A 20,858-nucleotide genomic window follows, 5' to 3' on the forward strand; every position below is an offset into this window, starting at 1 on the left:
GAAAAGTTTGGTGACAATTTCTAGCATTTTCATTTGCTCCTCATGCTTCTATCAGCTCAGCTATTATAAATAGTGATGAGCAGCAGGGGCCATATTCGAATTTGCAATATTTAGCGAATATATGGAAGATTATTCGTCCTATGTTTGCGTAATTCGCATATTCGCTATGTTCATTCCTTTTATTTTTTCCATGTGAAAATTTGCATGAAAAATTAGCATAAAAATTAGCATAAAAATTTGCATGTGAAAAAATCTAAGCAATATTTGTCATTACGAATATATAGCACTATATTCAAAATCGCGAAGTGCCAATACTAATTTTAAACAGATATGCCATTCAGGAACATGAAAAAGCTAGGTGTGAAGAGCTTTTCCTTGTTTCTGAATGACATATCTTCTTATAGCTTTACTACTTTATGCGGTGCTGGGTAATTGCTGTGCCTAAAATGTTTCCCTACCAATCCTGCAGAAAATATATATGTCTGGAAGAAATCGTCACAGCTCACCGAGCTAGATGGAAAATTAAAAGAGGACGACTCTAATGAGAGAAGATATTGCCTGTGAGTTCCACAAAGTAATGGCATTACCATTTGGGCACTATAGATAGGCACTATAGATAGAAGTTGTTTAAAGTGCATCTGCCATACATTAGTTTCACACTGCTGTTGTGCCCCTGTATAAATGGCTGTTAGGCTCTTTTTTTCACAGCCTTTAACGGACGTTTATGGGATGGGGCACAACGGGCAATAACAGGTCCTGATGGATCCCATTTACTATAATTGGGTCCGTTGGGTGCTGTTATTTTGTAGTGGGACTAGCAAGAGAAAAAGATGACACAAGCGGAGGGGGGGGGGGGGGAACGTTCAAAAAATTTGATTGCCTAGAGTCCAATCAAAATTAAAGACGGCCCTGTCTGCATCATATACAGAGGTTGTCTTTGGGAAATAGATGTATTAGTGCTGCCGGCATTGCGGCAGAGGTTGAAGGGGTGGGGGTTAGTGCTCAGACTATACACCTGCATTAAATTGGACTGCACACCAAAACCCTATTGAGCAACTGTGGGGCATCAAATGGAAGGTGGAGGAGCGCAAGGTCTCTAACATCCACCAGCTCCGTAATGTCGTCATGGAGAGGTGGAAGAGGACTCTAATAGCAAACTGTGAAGCTCTGGTGAACTTCTTGCCAAAGAGGCTTAGGGCATTGCTGGAAAATAATGGTGGCTACACAAAATATTTACCCTTTGACAGCAATGGGAAGCTGTTGCAATTGGATTCTGCTCAGGAATTTCCTGGTGAAATTTCTCAATGTGAACTGGTCCTAATACAGGAAGGCGCTGTTCACACTGGCAGAATATGTTCATGGGAGGTTGCCCAAAAACATGCAAACTAGTATAGTCAGATATGCTGCTGAGTATTGTAATGACACAAGAATTATAATTCTCTAGGATCTTTTTAGAAACAAATCAAACCGTATCCATCATAGATTGATTCCAATAAAGCTGCAATCCTAGTTCATCCATTTTTCCTGGTTAATTTGCTGCCTGGAGAGTAATATTCCTATATTTGATAAACAGTGAACCAGAGATCAAGTTTGTAGCAGATTGTTACCTGGCCAGTCACATGTGGGCCTACGAGACATGACTGTCATTACTAAGATTTCTCCTTCCACATGAAGACTGCTGACATTAACTATAAGCTTGTCTTGGATTTTATCAAGAATGCTTTAAAGGGGTACTCCACTGCCCCAAAATGTTCCGAATGCTGGGTGCAAGCTGCCCTTGTGACGTCACGCCCATGCCCTTGTGATGTCACGCCACGCCCCCTCAATGCAAGTCTATTGGAGGGGGCATGGTGGCAGCCATGCCCCTTCCCATAGACTTGCATTGAGGGGGTGTGGTGTGACATCACTAGGGGCGTGGCCGTAAGGTCACAACCCTCGCAGCCTGCACCCAGTGTTCGGAACAAAATGTCCCGAACGCTGGGGCAGTGGAGAACCCCTTTAAATCACTGTTAGTCTGTGGCAGCTCATTTTGCATTTGCAATCGAGATAAGGAATATTCAGTAATGACTGGAGATCAATATTGAGGTGGGAGATTTGTTGTCCTAAAACCTGACCAAAACATAGTTTTATTGTAAAACGAGGTTATAATATTATATCTAAAGTTGAACACCAAACATTCACCATTTTTAAGGACCTAAAGTTAGACTGTAGACTCTAACATACATTTATTAAGGCTACTCTTACAGCCGGACCAACAGGAATGCAAAAAATGTAGTTTTCTTTTCCTTATGGTAATTATATAAGCTAAGATTAAACAGTTCATATGTAATGATTGGTCAGACTAATATGGTATGTAATTGGTTCCTATTTAATGAACCAATTAAGATTTATTAATACTGTTTTTGATTTAGAAAGCATAAAACTAGACTGGACAGGCAGAAGCTGTGCCCAATTGATTACAGTGGTAAGGCTCTGTGGTGGACTTGTTACGTCCTGCTAGATATGTTACACACTTTATGGTTGGCTTACTTTACTCCAGTACTAAGCTGTAAAATAATGGTTCATTCCATTAATAAATCTGGATCATTTTACAATGCCTCTTTTCTAGCTAAAAGTGTTAAGCTAGTGCTGGACAAGCAAGTTTTGTTTTATACCGATTTGAATACAGCTTTTTTATGTTTTTGGGCAATAAACTGTAGAAGAAGCCCTGCATCTCAATGGTGTCACTATCTCTGACTGTTGTTTACTGCCCTTTTACCATCTCTACCGAGCTAAACTCCCACAATATTTACTACACTTGATAATTATTCTATACAGTGACCCCCCGACCTACGATGGCCCCGACATACGATCATTTCAACATATGATGGCCTCTCAGAGGCCATCACATGTTGAAGGCAGCATCAAACTACAATTCTTTTGTATGTCGGGGCCATCGCATGAACGGCTATCCGGCAGTGCAGACTGCTTCAGCTGCCGGATAGCCATTTACGGTGCCCCGTGTGGTCCGCTGCCGATCACTTACCGGTCCTCGGGGCTCCGGCGCGTCCTCTTCGGGATCCCCTGCATCGTCGGAGCTCTCCATCGTCGTCATCACGTCGCTGCACACGCCGTCCTGTCATCCAATAGGAGCGGCGTGCGTAGCGGCGTGATGGCGGCGACGGAGAGCGAGGATGCAGGGGAAGCAGAGGCCTTGCCGGAGCGTCAGGGACACCTCGGGGACGCGGCAACAGCGATGGAAGGGGACATCCAGGGCAGCGGTGACGGTCCGGAGCGGCGGGGACACGTGAGTATAACCTCCAATACCAGTGGTCTTCAACCTGCGGAGCTCCAGATGTTGCAAAACTACAGCTCCCAGCATGCCCGGACAGCCGTTGGCTGTCCGGGCATGCTGGGTGTTGTAGTTTTGCAACATCTGGAGGTCCGCAGGTTGTAGACCACTGTCCTATACTTAACATTGCACGGATCCCTCAACATACGATGGTTTCAACAAACGATGGTTCATTTGGAACGGATTACCATCGTATGTTGAGGGACCACTGTATTCTAATCTATCAAATTATTATTAAAGAGTCATCAATATGTCATGGTTTCTCAGCTGTTCAAATGAGGTGATACAGAACTGTGAACATAAAACATTGCTCTTAATAATATTAGTATACGTGGAGGTGTGTAAACTCTATATGTTAATGCGCCTTGAACATTTTCCAGGCAGCATTAAGGTTGCACCTGTGAGGCCATGCACCTATATCAGCCAACTTGGGTGGGGCTTGTAGCCTCTCTCCCTCCTTCCATTGTATGTGTGCTCAGTCACACTGGAGGGAACTGGGAGCAGGCTGCATGTCGGCCTAGTGCTGCTGTAATTACCCACTGGCCCCTGGTTTTTGCTTATCATGCACCGGTAGGTTTAGCGTTAGGTCCCGTGCCATCTGAGAAACCTTGGTGTTGGTGTGCGGGCTCTGGTGTGTCCTTAATATAAGGATACACTGGCGAATGTCTCAATTTTAGCATCAGTGTTGAGGGATAGCCAATGTCATTGTACACATCTACCACAGTAGTGCACCTAAATTTCTGTATTGTATTATTCTAATTGTTACACATCCACACCGTTTACCTGGTGTAGGATTCTATTGTGGCACTTGTAGTCTACTGCAGGCATCCTCCATTGTATGCATTTTTATGCTGGGGATCGCCCCTAGCAACGGACTACAAGGGCAGGATCTGCTCCCCCAGTATATATGCACAACTGCATTTGGGGTTGAGCACCTCCAGCCATTTGAGACCACGTTTTTTGTTGTTGTTTGAAAATTTATACGTGGAGGTGTTTAAACCCCATATGTTAATGCGCCTTGAACATTTTCCAGGCAGCATTAGGGTTGCACCTGTGAGGCCATGCACCTATATCAGCCAACTTGGGTGGGGCTTGTAGCCTCTCTCCCCCCTTCCATTGTATGTGTGCTCAGTCACGCTGGAGGGAACTGGGAGCAGGCTGCATGTCGGCCTAGTGCTGCTGTAATTACTCACTGGCCCCTGTTTTGCTTATCACGCACAAATAGGTTTAGCGCTAGGTCCCGTGCCATCTGAGAAACCTTGGCGTTGGTGTGCGGGCTCTGGTGTGTCCTTCATATAAGGATACACTGGCGAATGTCTCAATTTTAACATCAGTGTTGAGGGATAGCCAATGTCATTGTATACATCTATCACAGTAGTGCACCTAAATTTCTGTATTGTATAATATTAGTGTAAAACATAAAAAAAAAAAAAAAATGTTTAAAAAGATTTTGACTAGTTCATTTACTTTTTGTATACATAAATTGTGCACATTTGATAAATAGTGAATTGTCCATTAGCCTGTCAGTGGGGATATCTAGCTGAAGATGACTGAAAACATGGATATTGTAGCCGAACAAATCACTTTCTTTAGTTCACAGATTCCCTCCTCTTATCTCAATTTGCTGAAAATAGATTAAGAAAAGATTTTAGTGGCTGAGTGAGCAGCTTGAACAGTTGTATAAGGGCTACTCCGGTGGAAATGTTTTTTCAGATTAACCTGCTCCAGAAAGTTATACAGATTTGTAAATTACTTATATTAACCCCTTAAGGACCGGGGTTTTTTCCATTTTTGCATTTTCGTTTTTTGCTCCTTGCCTTTAAAAAATCATAACTCTTTCAATTTTGCACCTAAAAATCCATATGATTGCTTATTTTTTGCGCCACCAAATTCTACTTTGTAATGACGTCAGTCATTTTGCCCAAAAACGGAAAAAAAAATCATTGTGCGACAAAATTGAAAAAAACCCACCGTTTTGTAACTTTTGGGGGCTTCCGTTTCTACGTAGTAAATTTTTCGGTAAAAATGACACCTTATCTTTATTCTGTAGGTTCAATACGATTAAAATGATACCCTACTTATATAGGTTTGATTTTGTCGCACTTCTGGAAAAAATCATAACTGCATGCAGGAAAATTAAGACGTTTAAAATTGTCATCTTCTGACCCCTATAACATTTTTATTTTTCCGTGTATGGGGCGGTATGAGAGCTCATTTTTTGCGCCGTGTTCTGAAGTTTTTAACGGTACCATTTTTGCATTGATAGGACTTATTGATCGCTTTTTATTCATTTTTAAATTATATAAAAAGTACTTGAGGACTAAGGTTAGAATACACTGGTCTCCATCACCAATGCAAAATGTCCACAAAATACACATGTACAATGCGGTTATAAATGTTGCACTTCTATACAAGAACCTATCAAAGAGATATAATCGGCACACGGATAGTAGGCCTTTTCTCATTGCTCTTATTTATAAGGACTATGCTGCGTAAAAATTACCTTCCCTCCCCCCGCACACAGGCTTGCTGATTCATGTAGAGGCGATTATTCTGAAGGGTGCAATGGCACCTAAATTATAGTATAGGTCTCCCAAACAGTGTAAAGACGCTTATTCCAAGGCAACCTTTAAAACATGACTTTTATTGAGTTACTATTAAAATGTTATGCACATGTGATAGTGATTTATAAAATATGTGACCAATGCCACCACCAGTGTCCTGCATTCACAGTATGTATATTGATATTAGTCCGTGTCACTTATTACTCCTGTAGATGAATGGAGTGCACCACATAAGATCAAGTTGCTGCTGTATGTGCAGTGTGTGCTGGTACACTTCTACTCAGTCCATAGTACAATAGTGAGTGTCTATGTTCTTGACAATTGCACAATGTCCCAATATTTGCACCACGTCAGTATATTTCTCTGGTGTACTATATCACTCAGACAGCAGTGTTTGTGCAATTGATGAGTTCACAATGTCCCATAAATTGCATCACATACCGTATTTTTCGCCCAATAGGACGCACCGGCATATAAGACGCACCCAATTTTAAAGGTGCAAAATCTAGAAGAAAAAAAAAGATTCTGAACCCAACAGTGATCTTCAACCTGCGGACCTCCAGATGTTGCAAAACTACAACTCCCAGCATGCCCGGACAGCCAACGGCTGGAGGTAATACTCACGTGAGGAGGTAATACTCACGTGTCCCCGCCGCTCCAGACCCGTCACCACTTGTCGCCGCTGCCCTGGATGTCGCTCCATCGCTGTCGCCGCGTCCCTGTGGTGTCCCCGACGCTCCGGACGTCTTCTTCCCCGGGATCCACGCCATCATCACATCGCTGCGCACGCTGCTCCTATTGGATGACGGGACGGCGTGTGCGGCGACATGATGACGTCGAAGGAGAGCGCCGGCCATGCAGGGGATCCCAGCACGGAGCAGACACCGAGGAGGCGGGTAAAGTCCCTCCCGGTGTCCTGTAAGCTGTTCGGTACGCTGCGATTTCACCAAACAGCCCGACTGAGCAGCCGGGTAAGTGTCACTTTCGCTTCAGACGCGGCGGTCAGCTTTGATCGCTCCGGACCCGAAGATCTGAAGGGTTAATACAGGGCATCACCGCGATCGGTGATGTCCTGTATTAGCCGCTGGTCCCGGTCATTGATGGCCGCAGGGACCGCCGTGATAGGTGTGTATTCGCCATATAAGACGCACCAACTTCCCCCCCCCCCCCAGTTTTGGTGAAGAAAAAGTGCATCTTATACTGGGGAAAAATACAGTAATCCGTAGACCTCACTGCACACTTTCCCAATATTGCACAATAATATCCGCTATTTATATTGCACCAAACAATTCACCAAACATATCAGTCACAGCAAATCAGCGTATTGCACAGTCTAAAGTGCATAGTCTCATAAGTGCATGGTGCTTGAATTGATTCATCCTTCCAGTGCATTATACCGGTATATTAGTTCGCTGCCATTAAACACAACTAAGTGTATAATGCCAGCTTCAGGACCAACTATTCCAACCATGTCCGCTATGGTCAATATACCAGTGATGTTTGGTTAAGGAAGGGCCAGGTAGGTCTGAAACTTTATTTGTTTGTGATTAAGACATTCATTGGCTCAATGTTCTAAAGAACTTGGATAATAAAGTTGAAGAGTACATGGATAATAAAGATGACAAGCAACAAAAAACTAAGTTGTATGTTGACTATATGTCTTTTATTGGATAACTATCCTGTGATCAAGAAGTGCACGGCATTAGTCCGACATCCAGGAACATCACCTCTCCAAGAGTGTACTGTATGTACTCACTGGGGGAGATTTATCAAAACCTGTGCAGAGGAAGAGTGGTGCCGTTGCCCATAGCAACCAATCAGATTGCTTCTTTCATTTTCCACAGGCCTCTTTAGAGGCCTGTGGAAAATGAAAGACGCAATCTGATTGGTTGCTATGGGCAACGGCACCACTCTTCCTCTGCACAGGTTTTGATAAATCTCCCCCACTGTCTCCATGTTAGAACCAGTTTGTGAGGTAATGTGAAAAAAAAAACGTAAAAAAACTGGTAAACCTATCTCGAACAAATGTTAACATAAAATGTATTAAACAGCTAAGGGGATAAAGGCCGTTGGTATTTTTAGCAGCAGCATTAGCAGTAAGAATGCTGAAGATCGTCTAGCTCCACATTACTGCACTCCAGCATCCAAATCTAAACACACTATCCAATTTGGATGTTGCCAGCTGTTCTTTCCTTTCTTATTTATGAGGCTGTAGCGTTGGCCTTTCATGTGCTTCCAAAGCTAATTAGCGATACAAGGTAAACTGGCAGATCCCACTGTTACCTAAGTGTGCCCTCCTGGCCTCTCGCCCATTTGGAACTTTAGCTCTCTGTAGCCAACAAGAAGATGTGATGATGAACTTACATGGACATTACAAAGCAAAACATTGTTTTGGAAAATATCCAATTTTTTTTTTGTTCCATTCTCCTATCTTGGCAAAAGCCGGAGAGCAGGATGGTAATCAGTGTTTCCAATGATACAGTTAGTCTTCCTTATAAATACACTGTGTGGTGTGGGAGTAATTTATCGTACACATCTACTACCATGAATGATGGAGAACACTGTAAAACATTAATAGAAGTGTCTCTCAAGTGCAGTCCTCAGGGACCTTAGTCAGGAAGACAAATGTCAGGTTGGTTGCTTGCACTGCGTGAGGAAATCCTTTGTGGACTATACTTTTAAAGGGGTACTCCGGTGAAAACCTTTTTTCTTTTAAATCAACTGGTGGCAGAAAGTTAAACATATTTGTAAATTATCAATACAGTAGAGAATAGAATAACATCGGCACTCACCGGTCTTCTCTTTAAAAAGGCTTCTTTATTAATACATACTCACAACTAGTGTTGAGCGGCATAGGCCATATTCGAATTCGCGAATATTCGCGAATATATGGGCGAATATTCGTCATATATTCGCGAATATTCGCATATTCGTTATATTCTCGTTTTATTTTCGCGTATGCGAAAATACGCGCATGCGAAAATTATCATATGTGGAAATTCGCATATGCGAAAATTAGCATATATTAATTTTCGCATATGCGAAATTTCGCACGCCAGTCTCACACAGTAGTATTACAGCCTTTTTTACACCACACAAGTCTTTACATCACACAAGCTGGAAGCAGAGAGGGGTGATCACTGTGATGTGTACTGTGAAAAAAAAAAAAAAAAAAAAAAAACGAATATTCGTAATTACGAATATATAGCGCTATATTCGCGAAATTCGCGAATTCGCGAATATGCGATATTCGCGAATAATATTCGAATTGCGAATATTCGCGAGCAACACTACTCACAACATGGCAGCATGACAGCATACTCACAACAGGGCAGCATGATGGCTTTATTAAAACATACTCACAACATGAAATGCAGTAAGGGAGAGGGACCCGTGCACGGGTCCCTCTCCCTTACTGCATTTCATGTTGTGAGTATGTATTAATAAAGAAGCCTTTTTAAAGAGAAGACCGGTGAGTGCCGATGTTATTCTATTCTCTACTGTATTGAAGATTTGAACTTTGCTACTACGTCAGAGCACCACCACATCTCTATCGGTTTGTCCTAGTCACACGCCCGCCGTACAATCCAGTCTAGCCAGTAGGAGCAGTGCCGAATATCACATCTCTTTCTTGATATTTGTAAATTACTTCTATTAAAAAATCTTAATCCTTCCTGTACTTATTAGCTGCTGAATACTACACAGGAAATTCTTTTCTTTTTGGAATGCTCTCTGACGACATCACGACCACAGTTCTCTCTGCTGACGTTATTATAATAATAATGCTTTATTTATTGTTGTCCTTAGTGGGATTTGAACCCAAGTCCCCAGGACTGCAAGGCAGCAGTGCTAACCACTGAGCCATCATGCTTCCCTTAGCATACATCTGCTATGCATGGTTGCTAAAATGGACAGAGATGTCAGCAGAGAGCACTGTGCTCGTGATGTCATCAGTGTTCCAAAAAGAAAGGAATTTCCCCTGCAGCATTCAGCAGCTAATACGCTAATAAGTACTGGAAGGATTAAGATTTTTTAATAGAAGTCATTTACAAATATGTTTAACTTTCTGCCACCATCTGATTTAAAAGAAAAAAGGTTTTCACCGGAGTACCCCTTTAATGATGAGTCGCTGATTACAGAAATTGGGGTAGATTGGGAGTCAGGTTTATGGATCTAAACTTCCTAAGTAAAGAATCGTAGAAAATGACATGGAGAGATCTAAAAGAGTGGATATGTTTCCTCCAAGTCACTCGAAGCCTTGGCCATAATCTGTGTGTCTGTATGTAGAGACTTTTATTCTATAAGGCCTTAGGTACATGGTCATGTTGTGGATCTGTTATAAGTCATTATGTTTGTCTCTAATTTTATTTCATGCCGAAACGATGCCTCTAGGAGAGAATATGGGCCCACATTTATCATTGCAGTGCAAGTGAAGCATTTTTTTACACCTTTTTTTTGTGTGTGCTGATAATGTGTAGGAACACCAAATTTATTAAAAGGTAAAAGAGCTGTGATAAATTTTGTGCAGGTCACATTTTCTGAAATTTCTGTCTACACATACACCAAAAAGCTACACCATGTCTGGGCTGGTGTAGTTTTAGAGACTTTTCAGTGGCTTTGCGCCTTTTTTTGCTCCTTTTTACAAAAAGGGGCAATGATAAATCCCTTCCATATCATGTCTATTGCTAAAATCAGCAGAAACGTGTAAACAAAAAGGGGCAAAAAACCCTGCTTGCGCCTTTTTGCCCCCTTTTTTAGACACAAAAAACAGTCTAAAGACAATGATAAATGTGGGCCATAGTGTCTTACATCAAAGGTGTATTCCGGAGTTTGGACAAAAAACTTAAAAGAAGACTACTATTACTTTATGCCTAAAAAAGGTGATCAGGGGGTGGTGACACATATATATTTCATTGCAATGCTATATAGTGACCCCCCGACCTACGATGGCCCCGACATACGATAATTTCAACATGCGATGGCCTCTCAGAGGCCATCACATGTTGAAGGCAGCATCAACATACGATGCTTTTGTATGTCGGGGCCATCGCATAAACGGCTATCCGGCAGCGCAGACTGCTTCAGCTGCTGCCGGATAGCCGTTTACGGTGCCCCGTGTGCTCCGGTGATGGTCTCCTACCTGTCCTCAGGGGTCCGGAGCGTCCTCTTCAGGATCCCCTGCATTGCCGGCGCTCTCCTCTGTCGTCATCACGTTGCCACGCATGCCGTCCCATCATCCAATAGGAGCGGTGTGCATAGTGACGTGATGGCGGCGACGGAGAGCGAGGATCCTCGGGAAGCAGAGACGTCCGGAGCAGCGGGGACACCCCGGGGACGCGGCAACATCGATGGAAGGCGACATCCAGGGCAGCGGTGACGGTCTGGAGCGGCGGAGACACGTGAGTATAACCTCCAATACCAGTGGTCTTCAACCTGCGGACCTCCAGATGTTACAAAACTACAACTCCCAGCATGCCCGGACAGCCGTTGGCTGTCCGGGCATGCTGGGTGTTGTAGTCTTGCAACATCTGGAGGTCCGCAGGTTGTAGACCACTGTCCTATACTTTACATTGCACGGATCCCTCAACATACGATGGTTTAAACAAACGATGGTTCGTTTGGAACGGATTACCATCATATGTTGAGGGGCCACTGTACCTGGGTAATGCTACACCTTGCAAGGCCCTGTACTAGGCATAACCTAGTATACCCTTTAAAGGAACTCATATTAAAATGCACCAGCATGGGGTGATAAGCTTAATCAACTGATTTTGGTAGGAATTTTGGTGAAGTATTACGTGGTGGCTTTTCATACATGGATGTCTTAGAAATTGAAAGCTGCATTTATAGAGCATTCTGGCTTAATAAAAGGGATCCCCAGCTTAACCCTTGCAGTGCCTAGGAATAAGGGTGTCTTCCTGAGATAACCCATTTAAGGGTTACTTGAGTAGATCATACTTAACTTAACCCTATTAGAACACTGTCCTTTGGTGCAGCCTTGAGAGTGTGCATGTGGTCTTTATCTGCGTGGTTGTATTTAACCTATTCCAGGCAATATTTGGTACAACAAATAAACAGTAGTAGTGTACACGATTATATTCTGTGTCCATCTTTCTACAAAGTACATGTTGCATTTGCTTTAACACCAGCTTTATTATCCAAATATATTCAAGATCAATAGGAAAATCAATAGGGATATCTCGCTGAAGATATTCATCTTAACAAGACAAAAGGACATTCGGTCATCCCTTACATTTTCAAGAACATTTCAGATGAAAGTTGTGGTGAGGGTGTGATGAGGGCAGATGGAATTATCCTAGGGGCAGATGGCATTAACACCTTGTGTTCGTGACACCAGGGCGTGGTTTAACCGCCTCACCACCCGAATGTAGGCTGCTGGAACCTGGGCTAGGCATGGGGACAAATAATGACTCAGATGCCAAGTTACAGAACAACGGCAGCTTTACTGAGTCAGTCAGATGTAACAGTCTATACAGCTTTGCTAGGCCCACAGACGTGACCAGTGACTTCTGAGACCACAGGGCTTGCTGGGAGTTATGGTGGACCGGGACAATGTGCTGCAGAGCCACGCTGACTTGAGACAGATTGACTTGGACTGACTTGCCTTAGACTGACTATACCTAGTTTGTAGCTTACCAGGTGACGCCCCCTCCCATAGACTTGCATTGAGGGGACGGGCGTGACGTCACACGGGGGCGGAATCCTGACGTCACAGACTTCCATTCCCGTATGTCGCGACTCAGGCCCTCTAGCGCTTCTGCACAAAAAGCAGGTGGGTGCCGCATACAATACTGCGGGGGTCCCCAGTGGCGGGACCCCCGAGATCAGACCTCTTATCCCCTATCCTTTGGATAGGGGATAAGATGTATAGGGTGGGAGTACCCCTTTAAAGGCATAGCACATTTTATATGCAATACAACACAGGCACTAAGGAATATACATAGGGTACAGGTGCAAGGGGGGGGGGGGCAGGGGTCACTGTATGGAGGCTGCCTGACAGGGCAGCAAGGGTACAGGGGTGCAACTCCTGTACTCGGCTACCACACAACTAAAGGTAGATACATAAGAAAATAAACAGTTCAAGAGTATAGTTAAATGGGCACTGTCACCAACTTTATTTTTTGATATGTTGTAGTACTTATGTACTACAACATATCTCTAATATACTTTTATTTTATTTTTTTTCATTAAAAAGGTTTAATTTACATTTAAAAACCGGCCACTGAAAAAGGACTGATTTTGGAGTGGCAATCAGTCCTTTTTCAGTTAGGCTGCACTCGCTCCATGCCTGTCAATCAGACAGGCGGGAGCGAGCGCATTGGCTCCCCGGCCACTGGCTGGGAGGCCACTCCTCCCGCACATCGCCGCCGCCTCGTTGCCGCCGTTGTCCCTGCACGCCCGCTGCCGGACTCTGCAGTAACTGCAAGTGTAATGAGGGAACGGGGTATGCGGGGCGGGAGGGGGGGGAGGAGGGAACGGGCTAGTGCCGTAGCGGGGGGCGGGGGGATGGGCTAGCAAAAAGCGACTTCTTAAGACTTTCTATATTTTACAGTGCATACTAGAAATTAGTAGAAAACTTGAGACTAGGGGATCCCAAGAATGATATAAACATATAAACCTTACCTGGTGCATTTATTGTTCCCTAAGTAAACAGTGTTGTAGTGTGGTAGGCTACTTGAGGTAATGGTGGTAATTAGTGCAGCAACTGGGTGAGGTACAGTTCCACAGCAGAGGTCTGAGGGTGACCTCCACTCTCTCTCCTCTACTCTGCACGACTAACAACTAACTAGCGCCTCTTCGTCTAGCCAGACTTTAGAGAGCAGGGCAGAAGCCCTGATTGGCTGAAGCAGTCATGTGATTATACCTAAGCAGTGGGCCCAGAGCAGACACGCTAGGTGACATCCACCTGACAGGTCAGGAAGACATGTGTTTTTCGCACTGGGACACAGCAGTAGGGTGTCAGTGCTGTGATGAGCCTACAACATGTTACAGAGGACTTGTGTTTTTTTTTTAAAGTGAGATATGGGAATCCATAGACAGGTGAGTTGATCACTTACCGGTGTATAGTATGGTCACCACCTCTGCCAGTTCCAGAAATATAGGGCTTAGATAGACCAGATGGCCTAATAAGCCCTATATCTCCAGAATCAGGGGCTTATCCCTATAGCTTAAACAGATATTTGATTAGCCCCCCCTGTCTATAGATACACATATTTCCCTTTTTGAAATAAGACCACAGGTCCTCTTTAAGTATGCCACATTAAAACAATGAGTATTATTGAATACAAAATATTTAATCCATTGGACATAGTTGAGTCCTTTATTAATATATTTTAATATATTTATATTTAGGCCTTAATTTGGCTACTGTCTAAACAGGGGACACCATCCTCCTCTGCTCCAGGCCTTTGGCTTGATGATATCTAGCGCCTAAAGCCTACCACCTGATCTTAAGCTGTTCTACAGAGTTATATGCAAATGTGACGGCTCAGGGGGCAGACTTTGGGCACTAGACCCCTCCCCCCCACTCCCATCCAGGTCAAACTGATTGGCCTACAAATATTAATCTTTAGAATGTGTAAGCTTTTCAGTAAGGAGTGTCCTTTGTTTCTCTACTAGGCTTAAAACAACAGCATGACCCATCTCTACATCATGTACACTACTGCATATCACCATATCAATGCTAATAGTCCTGATAAGTAGGGAACAAAGCCATTTTTATTCTGTTCTACCGTCTGTTCTGTTAACTCACAGGGAACATGGATTTGTTATTCTCTTCCGCAGTAAAGAGTATGTGTAATAGAATCAGCAATTCATACATAAAAGTCAAATATCTAGTATGGTCCGTGAGTTCAAGAAACAAAGATGGATCGTCTAACTAGGACAAAATGTACTTTATCTGCATTCAACTAAACACAAAGGCATGACATGAAGGGGAGGTGAAACAAAAGAGTAAGAAAGAAATAATGAATTAGACAGCCAGTTTGAAGAGATAAAACAAAATTACTGGATGTGGTTAAACAACCTCAAAACATGTCTGCAATACGAAATGATTTTAATCGTCAGTGGAAACAGCTGCGGTTTGGTGCACTCATTGCTTATTTGAAGTAATTCTGCCGTACTGGGCTCCCAGCAGAATGTGTAACAGCGCAGAGAACTGATGTATTGGTTATTATGGGTCCTCTTGAAACAAATCACATCTGATTCCTACCTTATCCTTTTATCCTCTATTTCACCAGACGTTCATAAACCTCTTACGTTGTCTCTAACAGGAGAAACTGTTTAACCCCTTCACTGCCAGTATTTGGCCTCTGACAAAAAAAATAGAATAGATTTTGCATTCATTTTAGTAATGTAGAATCAAACAACCAAACCCAGTGAAAAAACTCTTTTCTCCCCATGGATGGCGGTAATCTCCATTATCTACAAATGAGTCCATGGCGTGGGCGCATGCGACAAACTGATCGAAAGAAAATCTTCTAGTGCTGTTGGCCAAATGATTGCATAGTTTTCTTATAATTTATACAGTCGTGGACAACGTCTATAGGAATCTTTATAATCTTTCTCTGCAGATGTTGTGTATGGTGATGTTAAATAGGCACTGTTATTAAAGGGGTACTCCACTCTCCAGCATTCAGAACATTTCGTTTACTTAGAATTTAGAATTATGCCCCTCAATGTTAGTCTATGGGAGGGGGCATGGCAGCCATTACACCCCCTCTCATAGACTTGCATTGAGGGGGTGGGGCATGACATCACAAGGGGCGGAGCGTGATGTCACAAGGGGGCGGAGTGACCCCCGAAGCCCACATCAGCGTTTGCAACTAAATGTTCCGAATGCTGGGGAGTGGAGTACCCCTTTAAAATTTTCTAATGTACTTTGTTTTAAAAAAATGAGGTTTTCTATGTTTTTTTTTTTTTTTTTTAAAGCTTCCACTAGGTGTCTCCCTACTTGTCCAGAGTACATTTCCCCCTATCTCTTGCATAGACTTTGGACTCTTGCTGGCCTGGCAGATGTCCAAAATCAGGAAATGTTCAACACACAAAGCTCATCTGCAGTGCTTCACAAAACACATGTAATGTCCCACCTGGGAGCTCCACATCTCCCATAGAAACACTTGTAATACACACCGTGGGCTAGACAATAGATATAACACTGTACAGGATTAAAGACCCAGCAGGGTAGTAACTCACGATTAGGCTGATCGTTTTCCAGATATATACGAGATTTATTTTCAAATTCATAGAAGTAGAAATCTTCTTGACAAAGTGGAGCAAAGCTTGTAACAGACACAGAGCTCAGATCTTCCGTCTGCTCAACACCTTGGACGCGACGGCGCTTCGGGGGCATGCCCCCTTAGTCATGCGTACCAGGTGTGGAGGGAGGAGGATTATATATTATATTTATCATGTCTATATAATCCTCCATCCCTCCAAACCTGGTCTGGAGTGCTGAGGTGGTGTGTGCAGCCTTAGCCAATCATAGGTCATCTCACACTGAACTGCTCTGGGCTGTGTGTAGCAGAGTGAGGAAGGAAGTTCTCCCCTGTATGGCTTCAGTTGATTTCACAGCCTGCTGGGTAATACCCCTTCCCAGTCTGTAAATCTGACTGAGACTGAGCAGAAAATGCAGAGCAATATCAAGGTAGAAAACGAAAAAATAATACAAATAAAGGCAGGGGGTGGTTAATCATAATGGGGGCAGTGACCTGGGAGGATTTTAAAATGTAACAAGATCATGAGAGGCAGTGGCATACCAAGGGGGGGGGGGGGCCCGGGTGCCACTCACAAGGGGGGTGCCAGGGGCGGACTGACCCGCCACCACCACTGCTGAGGATCCGGGACACTCATCCCAGATCCCCAGCAGACAGCGCTGCATTCTCCTGTATGCGCGATACACGCACATACAGGAGAAGGCGTCCCCTCTGTGTGAGCCGCATCTACAGCTTACACAGAGAAGACGTGACCTCCGCCCCCACGCAGTACAGGCGCCGGTGATGTCACTCATCGGCGCCTGTACTGTGGAGGAGAGAAGACGCGGCCCCTGCAGCTGAGGAGATCGCTGCGTGGGATATCAGGTGAGCATCCTTTTTTTTTCTCAACTCTGCCTATACCTATGGGAAGGGGGGGGGGGGGTTTACTCTGCATATACCTATGGGGGAGGGAGGATACTCTACATATACCTATGGGGGAGGGGGGATACACTACATATATCTATGGGAAAGAGGGGGGGGGGTGTAACTGCATATACCACTGGGAAAGAGGGGGGGTGTAAGTGCATATACTTATGGGAAAGAGGGGGTGTAACTACATATACCTATGGGAAAGGGGGAGGGGGTGTAACTGCATATACCTATGGGGAAGAGGGGGGGTGTAGCTGCATATACCTATGTATACCTATGGGAAAGAGGGGGGTGTAAGGGCATATACCTATGGGAAAGAGGGGGGTGTAACTGCATATACCTATGGGAAAGGGGGGGGTGTAACTGCATATACCTATGGGAAAGAGGGGAGGGGGGTGTAACTGCATATACCTATGGGAAATTAGGGGGGTGTAACGGCATATACCTATGGGAAAGAGGGGGGTGTAACTGCATATACCTATGGGAAAGAGGGGGGGGGTGTAACTGCATATACCACTGGGAAAGAGGAGGGGTGTAAGTGCATATACTTATGGGAAAGAGGGGGTGTAACTACATATACCTATGGGAAAGGGGGAGGGGGTGTAACTGCACATACCTATGGGGAAGAGGGGGGGTGTAGCTGCATATACCTATGTATACCTATGGGAAAGAGGGGGGGGTGTAAGGGCATATACCTATGGGAAAGAGGGGGGTGTAACTGCATATACCTATGGGAAAGGGGGGGTGTAACTGCATATACCTATGGGAAAGAGGGGGGGTGTAACTGCATATACCTATGGGAAATTAGGGGGGTGTAACTGCATATACCTATGGGAAAGAGGGGGGTGTAACTGCATATACCTATGGGAAAGAGGGGGGGGGGTAACTGCATATACCTATGGGAAAGAGGGGGGGTTTAACTCTGCATATACCTATGGGAAAGAGGGGGGGGGGGTAACTCTGCCTATACCTATAGGGAAAGGGGAGGAAAGGGGGTGTGGGGTAACTGCCTATACCAATGGGGAAGAGGGGGGGTAACTCTGCTTATACCTATGAGGAAAGGGGGTGGGGGGACTCTGCTGCCTATACCTAAGGAGAAAGGGGGGTTAACTCTGTTCCTATACCTATTGGGAAGGGGGTTTAACTCTGCTGCCTATACCTACAGGGAAGGGGGGCTACCTAACTTTATACCTGGATGCCTAACTACTTACCTACATACCCAGCTACCTAACTATGTACATACCTGGCCTTCATACATGGCTGCCTAACTACCTAGCTAGCCCCCTACCTACCTAACTTGTCACCTACCTACATATCTAGCTTCCTGATCTACCTACCTAGTTACCTATTTACCTGGCTACCTACCTACCTGCGCTTTTACTGTGCAGGATACCAAGGAGAGCATTGTTACAGTTTGTGTGCCTATAGATGGAAAGATTGTGTAGGGGAGAGCACTGGAAAAATGCAGACTCTGACATGTTTTTCCTGCAGATGTTAAGAGATCTACATGGCGGTCTTATCCGGATGGAGAAGAAAAGGAAAGAGGACTCCGCTGATCAGAAAAGACGTAATTGTGAGTCCCAAAATGTAACAGTAATTACTTATATGGTATACAGATCCTGTCTACAACTGATACCTACCACCATATGATCCTGTGTATAATCACTTATATTGTATACAGATCCTGTATAGTATACAGGTCTGTGTATAGTGGTTTTATTCAGTACAGTATGGCGGTACTATCCAGTTGTTGTGTGGTGGTATATACTTACTCCTTGTATACCAGCATTATTGGTCATGGAAATTTACCTACGTTAAAGTGTTTCTTACATATGTAAATTTTAGTTTATTGTGTGTGGGGGATTTGGGTGGAATAGGGGCGTGGCAGAAGATTGACGAGCTGCAGAGCCTAGCAGGGGCCCTTGCTTTTTTTTGGTCCGAGGGCCCCGAGTGTTGTCAGTCGGCTCTTGGGAGGGGGTGTAATTAAGGGGGGTGGGGTAAATAAAGGGGGGGAAGGGAGGGGGGTGTAATTAAGGGGGGTGCGAGTGGGGGGGGGTGCCAAACAAAGGATCCGCCCCGGGTGCCAAATGCTCTAGATATGCCCCTGATGAGAGGTACTCTTTAAATTACAGTAGAACATGTAGGGGGTGTGACACTGTGGCAAGGGAAGTGTGTATTTCCCTAGCTTACCCTGGATAAACCTCCACCTGTGACCTAATTAATGAGGTAGCAGAAAGGGGAAGTGTGTTTAAAAGGAAGTCAGACAGAAAAGTTGGGGTTCTCCCAGAAGACAGCAAGGTGGCTGTGGAGGGGAGGCATAAGTTTAACTGGCTGGGAAAAGCCCACCAGTTGATAGTCAGGGCACGCTGGATTGTTTAGTTAGTGACTAGTTAGATGGTCTAGGGTTGTGTTTGTTCCTGTGTTATGTTTTTATTTATCCTGCAACCTGTCTAATAAAGCTGGCGGGCCGGATTTGCATAAAGTATTGTTGTTTGCCTGCTGATAGTGGAAATGTGTCCTTTGGCGGTGTCAAGGAAGATCCCAGAGCTATTTCCAGTGAGAAATCCTTACAGGGGAAAGAAGCAATCTGAAGCAACTGCACAACACTTCTTCAGGTTTTGATAAATCTCCCCTATAGTTTGTTTGGTTTTTACAGAATGTATATTCTCTAACAAAAAAAGATACATTTAGTATCAGAGCCCAAATGTATGAGCTAGACCAGGGGTCTCAAACTCAAATTATCTGGGGGCCACTGGAGGTAGCGGGTGGGTGAGGCTGGGCTGCATGTCCCCCTCACATATAATGCCCCCATCATGCGTCCCTCACATATAAAGCCTCCATCATGCGCCCCTCATCATCCACCAAAAACACCCCCCATCATCCACCAGCAACACCCCCCCCCCCGTTCCCCCTACCCCACTGTGGTAATAGCATGAGCTTATGGATGATGGGGGTGCTACTGCTGGGGGGGGGGGGGGGAGCATTAAGTAGGCAGCAGTTTCCCCACATTGGGAAGATAGCAGTTTCCTCACATTAGGTAGCACAGTTTCCCCACATTAGGTAGCCGTAGCACAGATTCTCTACATTAGGTAGCCGTAGCACAGTTTCCCCACATTAGGTATCCTTAGCACAGATTTCCCACATTAGGTAGCTGTAGCATAGATTCCGCACATTAGGTAGCCATAGCACAGTTTCTCCACATTAGGTAGCACAGCACAGTTTCCCCACATTAGGTAGCTTTAGCACAGATTCCCCACATTAGGTAGCCTTAGCACAGATTCCCCACATTAGGTAGCTGTAGCACAGATTCCCCCCCTGGACAGTGCTACTTACATCTGTCTGCGGGGACTTCCTGGCGGAGGTGCGCGCTATAAGTGACGTCATCACATGCGCTACGTAGGACGTCACTTACCACGTACACCTCCGTCAGGAAGTCCCCGCAGGCAGATGTAAGTACCAGTTTAGTGACGGGGCAAGACTGGTTTCCCCGTCATATATGCACATGGTCCCATGTAGAAGTTTTTGCCGAAGTGTGTGAAGGCTTTTGGCATTTAGCCCTGCTTGCCCGAAGCAGGCCTAAATGCCTGCCCAGCACCCAGAACTGCATGTCCCGGGCATCGGGCGATACATGTTCCAGGTCCCTAGTGCGGCCCACAAAATTTCGTTCTGTGGGCCCCAAATGGCCCACAGGCCAGGAGTTTGAGGCCCCTGAGCCTTAAATCAACTGGTGCCAGAAATGTAAACAGATTTGTAAATTAATTAAATTAAAAAATCTTAATCCTTCCAGTACTTATCAGCTGCCATATACTACACAGAGAG

General features: G+C 44.6%; 1 protein-coding gene across 2 annotated transcripts in view; it reads right to left on the bottom strand.

Moving 5' to 3' along the window:
• TRPC5 (transient receptor potential cation channel subfamily C member 5) overlaps positions 1-20,858 on the bottom strand; it is a 420,196-nt gene that overhangs the window by 248,643 nt on the left and 150,695 nt on the right. The gene's annotated exons all lie outside the window — the stretch shown is intronic.

Source organism: Hyla sarda, chromosome 9, assembly GCF_029499605.1.
Source record: "Hyla sarda isolate aHylSar1 chromosome 9, aHylSar1.hap1, whole genome shotgun sequence".
Lineage (NCBI taxonomy): Eukaryota > Metazoa > Chordata > Amphibia > Anura > Hylidae > Hyla > Hyla sarda.